Source organism: Lissotriton vulgaris, unplaced genomic scaffold (assembly GCF_964263255.1).
Source record: "Lissotriton vulgaris unplaced genomic scaffold, aLisVul1.2 SCAFFOLD_352, whole genome shotgun sequence".
NCBI lineage: Eukaryota > Metazoa > Chordata > Amphibia > Caudata > Salamandridae > Lissotriton > Lissotriton vulgaris.
This window is the reverse complement of record NW_028245114.1, coordinates 1,189,580-1,200,000: the sequence shown is the minus strand read 5'-3', so window position 1 is coordinate 1,200,000 and position 10,421 is coordinate 1,189,580. Positions and strand designations below refer to the sequence as shown.

General features: G+C 51.0%; 1 pseudogene; it reads left to right on the top strand.

Annotated features, from left to right (window-relative positions):
• LOC147666533 (butyrophilin subfamily 1 member A1-like) overlaps positions 1 to 10,421 on the top strand; it is a 147,917-nt pseudogene that overhangs the window by 19,954 nt on the left and 117,542 nt on the right.

Sequence of the window (10,421 nt, the reverse complement as noted above, 5' to 3'; positions counted from 1 at the left end):
AGTGTCTGCTTCTTATGGTCACCCCCACTTTTTGCTGTGATTTTCTGTTTTTTCGACTTTAGTGTGGCTGTGGGCCTGCTAATCAGACCCACAGCCCAGCTGTTCTCTCTCTAAATTGATACCATGTACTTTAGGTACATACCTGATTGGGTCACCTTTGTGAGCCCCTGTATAGTGTACCATAGGTACCCAGGGCATAGGTGCATCCAAAGCCTACCAGGGGCTACAGCATGTATTATGCCACCCCTGGCTGGCCATCCAAACTGACACCACAGGCTGATCACTCAGCTTGGGTAAGGTGGTGTAATCACCCCTTGCTGAGATATAGTATACCTATATCTACCCTTATATATAGACACATATATACCTATAAGTCACTCATATGGCAGGCCTTAACAATCCTGGAGGCAGAGTGCTTGGCTGTATGTGAGAGGGTGCCCTAGCATGAGCTGAGCCCCACTGCAGCGTTCGGAACCATGTCCTTATAGCTGTTCTATGATATAGCCATACAATATACTCTTATGTGCATTATAATCCTCGCGGTTAATGCTAAATTTGGTTTGGCTTCATCAAAACATATTGTGTAAGGTGTCATACACTTTGGAATACTACCCCCCACCAATTCTAGCGGCGGGGGTAGCATTCCACCCTTCTAGAGGGATAAGACATGTAATTACTGCTTTACCCGGTTAAAGTTTAACAGAGCCTCAGCATCACAAAATGGATGCTGCTGCCACAGACACGAGTCTGACCTCCTGCTGCTGGACGAAACTCTGGCAGAGGAGGCCTGGACAATAGGTTTCCTGCCTTGGGAGGTGCTAGCATCTCACCAGACAGGCTTTTAGTGCATTGGGGCAGGGAGGGCTGCAAAATGAGACACTGCCTGGTCACACTAGGTGCTCCATGCATAGCCCGGTTCAAACCAGTTGCTGGGGCACTCCAGCCCCAGCTCTGGCGCGAAACTGGACAAAGAGAAAGGGGTGTAACCTCCCCCTTCTCAGGGACCACCCATAGGAGGGACCTAGCAGGTAATCCATCCCCTTAGTTTAGTATAAAGATAGGAGCTGTGTCTAGACACAATATATTATCCTGGAAAGAAACTCTGAAACGAAACTCTTGGACCTTCGATGTTCCATATCGGCTGGAAGACTGAAGACATCTCCCTTGTGGTCAAGGAGTGACCACCCTGTTCAAACAGGCACCACCAGTAACTTGCCGGTTTGCTTTGTCGACACTCCAGCAGGACCCCGACAACTCAGTGACTCAGAAACTAGACTTCCAGACTTCTCTGACTTTGATCTACATCCACAGCAAAGCTGAGACCCGTGGCGGCACAAGAGACGTGGGACCAGTTATCCTGGACTACCTGCACTTTGCTAATTGTGCAACGACTGAGGCACAATTCGCGACATTGCCTGGTTCCATCCTGGTTCCATCCTGGTCACTGGCTAGTGACCCAGACTCTGTCACCTCTGCTTTCAGGTTCTTCAGCTCCTTGATCCACCCGGACACTCTTCCTTCGACCGCCTACAGCACTTATTTTGCAGGTCTCCATTGAAAGCATCGACGAAACTCGACACGAAAAGACACCTATGCACCGGGCTTCCCTGGGTGAAGTAACTCGAGTACTCCGGTGCTCCCATGGGTATTGACTATCCGAGTGTCCTAGTTTAAAGGGGTTTCACCGTAGTCCACCCGAAAGTGTCCCACTCCCTAATCAGTAACTTTGTAACTTCTTTATTCTCCATTGTAAGTCAATGGAAGCTTGCGTCTTTGTTCCCACACTGCACGCGTCTCCCGTGGGTCTCCTACTTCCAAACCTTTGATCCTGTAGTGTAGCCCCATCGATTCCCTAGTGCCTAGGCCTATTCATCTTTCCTGAAGTGGCTCTTATACCACTTACTTAGTATATGGTTCGTGAGGCCCCTAGGGCAGAATTGTATTTGTGCAACTTATAGTATGCTGAATGAGTAACTTGTAATGTATCTTGAACTCTGACCTCATAAAGAGTGCAGAGGGGTTGTGTTAGTAATAAATACATATATATGTTATATATAGCTTGTGTGGTGTCCTTTCATTTGGTATTCAAGGGATTATATATGGTAAAACAGCTGCCTTCACATTCTCTCTGAAGTTTTAGCCTAAGACTGCTTTTGTCCATGCTACCCCTAGGATAGCTGGTCTATAAGGTTGACTTTACAACCATCATCAATAAGGGTCGTTTGGACTGGTGCAAGGTGCCCACTAGAATAGTGGATATCATATACCAGGCCAACTTCTCACAATGACTTTTGCAGGGAAGGGAAGAAGAGAGATGGGGCGGAGGTTCTTGAGGTCTTTAGGGTCCGCTGTGGGTTTCTTCAGTAGGGCATTGATCTTTGCTTGCTTCCAGCTCTCTGGGAAGATGACGAACGTGAGGGAGTTGTTTATGACGTTCCGGAGGTGGGGTGTGATGATGGTGTCGGCTTTGTTGAAAATTTGGTGAGGGCATGAGTCGCAAGGAGAGCCGGAGTGGATGGTGTTCATAACGTGGGTGGTGTCTTCAGTGTTGATAGGAGTCCAAGCGCTGAGGGTGGTTGTAGGGGGCGTTGATTCGGTGGCTGGGGGCGGAGCCTGGGAACCGAAGCTGTCGTGTATATCGGCGATCTTGCGGTGAAAGAACGTGGCGAGGGAGTTGCAAAGGTCTTGCGATGGTGTGAAGTCGCTGCTGCTGGCGCTGGGGTTGGAGAGCTCTTTTACGATGCTGAAGAGTTCCTTGCTGTTGTGTATGTTGTTGTCCAGCCGCTCTTTGAACGATGTCTTTTTGGTGGTGCGGATCAGCTGGTGGGGTTTGCGAGTGGCGTTCTTGAGGGCTGTCAGGTTTTCTGTCATCTGTTCGCGGCGCCAGGTTTTCTCGAGGATTCGGATGGATTTCTTCGATTCTTTGAGGTTGTCGGTGAACCATGTAGCTTTCCTGTTGCCAGGCTTGCCTGGAGGGTTCTTCAGAGGTGCAAGGGCGTCGGCGCAGTTGATGATCCACTGTGCGAGGTTGCGGGCTGCGTCGTTGGTGTCGGCAGTGTTGATTGGTGGGTTCTGGATCAGTGATGTGGTTAGCTGGTCTGTGGTGACTTTGCTCTAGCATCTGTGGGGAATCTGTTGTGGGCGGTGGTGGGATGTGGTCTTTTTAAAGGTGAAATGGATGCAGCTGTGGTCGGTCCAGTGAAGTCCGGTGGAGTGGCTGAAGGTAACGTGGCCGCTGGCAGAGAAGATAGGCTCGAGCATGTGGCCAGCGTAGTGTGTGGGGGTGTTCACCAGTTGCTTGAGTCTGAGGTTGGTGAGGTTGTTGAGCAGGGTGGTGGTGTTGTTGTTGTTGTTCTCCAGGTGGAAGTTCAGGTCCCCTAGGAGGATGTAGTCTGATGAGGCGAGGGCGTGCGGGCTGATGAAGTCGGCAATGGCTTCACTGAATTGTGTGCGTGGGCCCGGGGGTCTGTAGATGAGGGTTCCTCTGAGGGTGGTTTTGGGGTCGGTGTGGATCTGGAAGTGTAGGTGTTCGGCGGTGGCGAGGGCATCTTCGGAGTTGATTGTGACGCCAATGGTGTTCCTGTAGATGATGGCGATTCCTCCTCCGGGTTGGTTGACGCGGTCCTTTCGAGTGATCTTGTAGCCGTCCGGGATGGCAATGGCGATGTCGGGGGCTGAGGAGGCGTTCATCCAGGTTTCCGTGAGGAAGGCGACGTCTGGTGCTATGTGTCGAGGCGGTCCCAAAGTTCGACAGTGTGCTTGTGGACGGAGCGGGTGTTGAGCAGGATGCACTTGTGGTGGTTGTTGTTGTTGCCTGGTCCGGACGGTGGGGTGCAGGTTCGGACGCAGGTGAATTTGCAGACTTGGCAGGAGAAGGGTCCGTGGGTGCGCTTCGGGGTGGCTCGGTAGCAGGCAGATGGTCGCCCGGTGTTGAGTGCGTGGAGGGTGGTGGTGTCGTATCTCAGTTCGGTTTCTTTGTTTTGGCGGGGGCCAGGGGTTCTGGTGCTGGGCACGGTCCAGGCACGGACGGGTGCAGACGGGCTTGCCTTTGGCGCGCCTTCGACACGCAGCCGCTAGGCGGCCTCCATATGAGGGGCTGTGGGAGGGAGAAGCAGCTGGGTGGAGGGAGCAGGGCAGCGAATGGGGCACCAGGGGGGCAGGGCCGCAAGGGAAGCAGCGTCAGGAAGCGCGAGGGAGGGGAGCAGGTGACGGGGGACACAAAAGGCAAAAGGGGGGGTAGGGGGGAGAGGGCACAAAGGGCACCAGTAATCAACAATAAACAGTCAAAACAATCAGTGGCAACAAAAATGAAAGGTCGGAATCAGGAAATAAACAAGCACAGGCAAACTGAGCAAGACCAGCCGCGGAGCTGGAGAAGGCGGTCAGGACACAGCGGGTAGCGTCAGCGGGACAGCGGCAGAGGAGTACCGTGTGGCGGCTGAGGCGGGCGACCTACCTGGTGACAGAGTCAAGGGTCGCTCCCTTCACCACCGCGCGGCCTCCATATGAGGGGCTGTGGGAGGGAGGAATAGCTGGGAGGCGGGAGCGGGGCGGCAAATGGGGCACCAGGGGGGCGGGGCCGCAAGGGAAGCAGCTGTGGGAAGCGCGAGGGAGGGAGAGGGTGGGGGGTGACACAAAAGGCAAAAGGGGCAGGGGGAGAGGGCACAAAGGGCACCAGTAAGCGACAATAAACAGTAAAAACAATCAGTGGCATCAAAAATGAAAGGTCGGAATCAAGAAATAAACAAGCACAGGCAAACCGAGCAAGACTGGCCACGGAGCTGGAGAAGGCGGTCAAGACACAGCGGGTAGTGGCAACGGGACAGCGGCACAGGAGTACCGTGTGGCGGCTGAGGGGGCGACCTACCTCGTGACAGGGTCAAGGGTTGCATCCTTCACCACAGCGCGGCCTCCATATGAGGACCTGTGGGAGGGAGAAGCACCTGGGAGGCGGGAGCGGGGCGGCGAATGGGGCACCAGGGGGCGGGCTGCAGGGGAAGCAGCGGTGGGAAGTGCAAGGGGTGGGAGCGGGTGGGGGGGTGACACAAAAGGCAAAAGGGAGCCAGGGTGGGAGAGGGCACAGAGGGCACCAGTAAGCGACAATAAACAGTAAAAATAATCAGTGGCAACAAAAATGAAAGGTCGCAATCAGGAAATAAACAAGCACAGGCTAACGGAGCAAGACCGGCCGCAGAGTTGGAGAAGGCGGTCAGGACACAGCGCGTAGCGGCAGCGGGACAGCATCACAGGAGGACCGTGTGGCGGCTGAGGGGGGCGACCTACCTGGTGACAGGGTCAAGGGTTGCATGCCATGTTCATGTGTGTTGGGGTTCAGCCATGTTAGTGAGAGTCACTCTGGGACAGTAGATGCTGAAAGTGAGGGTGGGGGTTAATGACGCAGGGATGACACAGTCTGGGGTAGTAGTGGTAAAAATAGGCTTCTTACTACTACAGAGGGCAGCTCAATGGACATATCTGTCTCACACCAGTGGTGTAGCAAGGATGCCAAGAGCTCTGAAGCAGCTACAATTGTAGTGCAGAGTGAGAGAAGTTAGCCTGGCATATATTGTCCACTATTCTAGTGGGCACCTTGCACAGTCTAAACGACCCTTATTGATGGTGGTTGTGAAGTCAACCTTATAGACCAGCTATCCTAGTGGTAGCATGGACCAGCAGTCTTAGGCTAAAACTTCAGAGAGCATGTGAAGCAAGCTGTTTTACCAATTATAATCCCTTCCAAATGAAAGGACACCAGACAAGGTATAAATCAAATATATATGTATTTATTACTAACACAACCCCTCTGCACTCTTTATGAGGTCAGAGTTCAAGATACGTTACAAGTTACTCATAAGTTGCACAAATGCAATTCTGCCCTAGGGGCCTCACAAACCGTATACTAAGTAAGTGGTATAAGAACCGCTTCAGGAATGGTGAATAGGCCTAGGGCCTAGGGAATCGCTGGGGCTACACTACAGAACCAAAGGTTTGGAAGTAGGAGACCCACGGGAGACGCGTGCGGTGTGGGAACACAGACGCAAGCTTCCATTGACTTACAATGGAGAACGAAGAAGTCACAAGGTTACTGATTAAGGACACTTCCGGGTGGACTACGGTGAAACCCCTTTAAACTAGGACACTTGGATAGTCAATACCCACGGGAGCACCGGAGTACTCGAGTTACCTCACCCAGGGAAGCCGGGTGCACAGGTGTCTTTTCGTGTCGGGTTTCGTTGATGATTTCAATGGAGACCTGCAAAGCAAGTGCTGCAGGTGGCCGAAGGAAGAGTGTCCGGGTGGATCCAAGGGTGGATCGAGGAGCTAAAGAACCTGAAAGTAGAGGGGATAGAGTCGGGGTCACTAGCCAGTGACCAGAAAGGAACCAGGATGGAACCAGGTGATGTCGCGATGCAGACAGGTGAAGAGATGAAGCTTGTCTCTGCAGCCACGAGGACCAGGAGGCATCGACGACAACCAGGAGCTGGAGTCGAGCTGTCCCACAAAGGATTTAGTTGTCTGCAGTGTCGGTATCCGTATTGGACCCAACAATCCTTGGCAACCGCAACCCATGCAGGAAGTGAAGATTGGCTTTGGATCAGACCAGCAAGGTCTGAGGCGCTTCTCTTTTGGAAGGAAGCTGGAGCAAGCCTAGAGCAACCAGGTAAGTATTAGAAATTCAAAGGATCGTCTTCAGAGGGTTCACTAGCTAACGGGCTAGCAACCGGAAAGACACATCTAGCTGAAATGCAGGAGCAGGCCCCACGCGGTACTCGTGGAGTGAGGAAGGCTGAGCTCTGATGCAGATGATGCTCGGGTCTGGGGCTTCTTGTGCCCCAATGTACAACTGTGAGTTACCTCAGGAGTCGATCCAGTTAGCAATTTGCAGGATGTCCAGGGTGTCCGGTCCCACGTCTCTCGTGTCCGCCATGGGTCTCAGCTTTGCTGTGGATGTGGTTCGAAGTCCAAGAAGTCTGGAAGACCAGTCCTGAGTAGCTGAGTCTTCGGGTTCCGTTGAGAGCATCGACAAAGCAAACCGGAAAGTTACTGGTGGTGCCTGTTTGAACAGGGTGGTCACTCCTTGACCACAAGGGAGATATCTTACAGCCCTGGAGCCCCTCACAGTCCAGGGGCCCCTCACAGCCCTGGGGCCTCTCACAGCCCTGGGGCCACTCACAGCCCAGGGCCCTCACAGCCCTGGGGCCCCTCACAGCCCTGGGGACCCCCGCAGCCCTGGGCCCCCTCAGAGCTCTGAGGCCCCTCACAGCCCTTGGGCCCCTCACAGCCCTGGGGCCCCTCGCAGCCCTGGGCCCCGCTGTCATGGCACCTGCAGCACGCTTGGTAGGTACACCTCTGCCTCACACCCCTTCCACCTCACACTCTGACATGTAAATATGCTCCTAACATGTCATGTTGTATGTACCAGTCTGTTCAAGCTCACACCCCTCACAGTCCTTCATCCCTGGTCTGTGGTACCTCCAGCACTGCTGATGCTCTTGTGTTACTTTGGACAGCACTTCTATCTCCAGCTGTGCAAAGACACACAAACACACAACTTTTTTGTTTAATAAATAGACTCGTTCCCTTTTCTGTTCATGTTCCTCTGTCCGTACACTTTTTTAGTCATAGCGCTTGGACGCCTCTGGGCAGCTATCTGCGCTCTATAAAACACATTTTCATTTCATTTCATTTCAGTGCCATTGACTAAAATAATGTCTGACTTTAATATAGTGTCTAAAATATCATTTACAAAAAGGGAATCTCTCTGAGTGTAGATTTTCTGACTCTAATGTGTGATTCTTAAGGCACAATGGGCCATATGTAGGTAGCTAAATACCGGTTGGTAACGGACGAAAATCAGTAATTATCCCTTTACCGACCGGTATTTAGCCTTTTCTGATGTATGAAGCAGGTTTTAAGGATTCAGTAATTTACTGATTCCTTATTTTAAGGAATCGGTAAATAACCGAATCCTTAAAAGCTATGTAGGAGGCACTCAAGTGAGTGCATTCTTGCATTCAGGATTTGTTATTTACCACCAACTACAAGTTGGTGATAAATACCGAATACCTTTGAAAAAGCAATAATTTGCTTTTTTCAAGGTGCCATGTGGCAGACATACATGCCCTTAGGGCATGTAGCGCTACATATGCACACATGCACGGTTCAGGGGTGCAACAGGGTATCAATGTGACACCCTGCCACCCTTGAATATGCTCCCCCTATTACCGAATCGGTAATAGTGAATGGCTTCCCATTCATTCCTATGGGCCTCCAGGCCCATAGGAATGAAGAGAAATTACTGAATCGGTAATTACGAATATTACCGAATCGGTAACATTTACTGCATTTTTACCTACATTCAATTTACCGATTCCTAAATACCGAATCGGTAAAATTCGGTATTTAGGAATCGGTAAAATGAGATTACCTACATATGGCCCAATATTTTGTCAGACAATATTTATTCCTTAATATTCTGCTCCCGGACCCACACAGAGGAGTCACTCTCAGATCCCATCAAACATTTCAACACTGTTGCATGAACCACTTTACATGGCTGATCAGGACTCCTCTCGTTTTCTCTTTCTCTTCTCTGACTCCCCTTCTCTCTCGCTTCCACTGTCTCTCTGCCAACTCTCTTCCTCTCCTTTATTCCTTTCTCTATCTCCCTCTCTTTCGCTCTCCTCTCTCGTTCTCTATTACTGTTTCTCTCTTCCTATTTCTTTTTTACTTTCTCTGTCTCTTCTCCCTCCCTCCCTCCCTCTGTCTCTCTGTACTTGTCTGTCCCTCGTCCCGGGCTCCTCTCTGACCTGTCTCTCTCCCCTCCCTCCCTCTCTCTGTCTCTCCCTCTCCCCTCTCTCTATGTACCTGTCTCTATGTACCTGTCTCTCTCTCCCGCCCTCTCTCTGTCTCTCTCTCCCTCCCCCATTTCTCTGTACCTGTCTCTCTCTCCCTCCCTCTCTCTGTCTCTCTCTCTCTTCCTCTCTCTCTCCATCTCTCTGTACCTATCTCTCTCCCCTCCCTCTCTCTGTCTCTCCCTCTTCCCTCTCTCGGTCTCTCTCTCCCTTCTTTTCTCTCTGACCTGTCTCTCCCTCCCTCCATCTCTCTGTACCTGTCTCTCCCTCCCTCCATCTCTCTGTCCTGTCTCTCTCTCCCTCCATCTCTCTGTCCCTGTCTCTCTCTCCCTCCATCTCTCTGTCCCTGTCTCTCTCTCCCTCTATCTCTCTGTACCTGTCTCTCCCTCCATCTCTCTGTCCCTGTCTCTCCCTCCTCTGTTAAACCAAGAAGATACACAGTTCCCCAGGGTGGAAGTTTAAGTAAACCAAGCAAAAGAGAAAGAGGGGAAATCCTCCTGAACTAAAACTCTCACACACCCAGCAAGCTAGGTGTCATGCTTCATCATCTGGGTTTTGCTCCTCGTCGGACCGGCGCTGCAATGTCTGATGGGCTCCCATAAAGGGGCTCTTTACCGGAGATCTTTTGTCCCTGCCAGTTGGTGCTGTGGGTATGAGGGTTCTAGGTGAGGTGTAGACGTGCAAAGTGAGTTAGGTAATCCACGAGGCATTTTAATGGTGTGGTTAACTACCTCAGTAAAAACAGTGAAGGTAAAGATTACACACTGGTGCAATGATCCAGTGGTGTATTTTCTACCTAGTGGTCGACATGTTTCATGCTATAATCACAATTCATCAGGACCTAGAAAGAGAAAGAACTGTACTACACAAGGTGGAAGGGGCAATACTACCTTCACTGGAAACTTATAGGCAGGTCACAGGGTCCTGCTTATTCTAATGTGACCTAGAGAGGGATGACAGAAAAGATGAGAGGGACAAACCCTAGTCAATGTCTGCTATATCCTAGGTCACTGGTGCTTGGTTACTTAAACAACGCACAGGCTAAGTATGGTGAAGGTGGGTTCATCCTTAGCTAGAAGTGGTATGATTAAAAACAAGTTTAACTAAAAAGAGACTATGGTAACTAAAAGCTGGGTCAAAACGGTTACCTCAATAGAAAAGAATGTCACAATCTCCCTCCTCTGTGCCAGTTTCCCAGGACAACCCTCATGACAGACAAGGACGTCTCCCTGGACAGAGCTGCCCCAGGGTGAGGAATGAGCCTGGAACAGAAGATTCCTCTCCATGGAGAGATTTACAGCCTCATCTGAGGGAGACTCTGTGTCTCCACAGAGGTGAGAGAAATGTACCTTTTAACTTTCCACAAACACATTTGATTTTTGAATTAAAATATAGATTGTTATGGAAATTTACATTTAATTACAAGATTTGCACAGAGCAGTGTTTGTTTTGAATGTGTTTTTGCAGGCCTCTACTTTGCATATATTGAAATACACCTTTGCTCTAGGACAGACCAGAACAAACTCTGAAAGTAGTTCAGGTTCGCCAGAGCCTGCACCGCCTGTG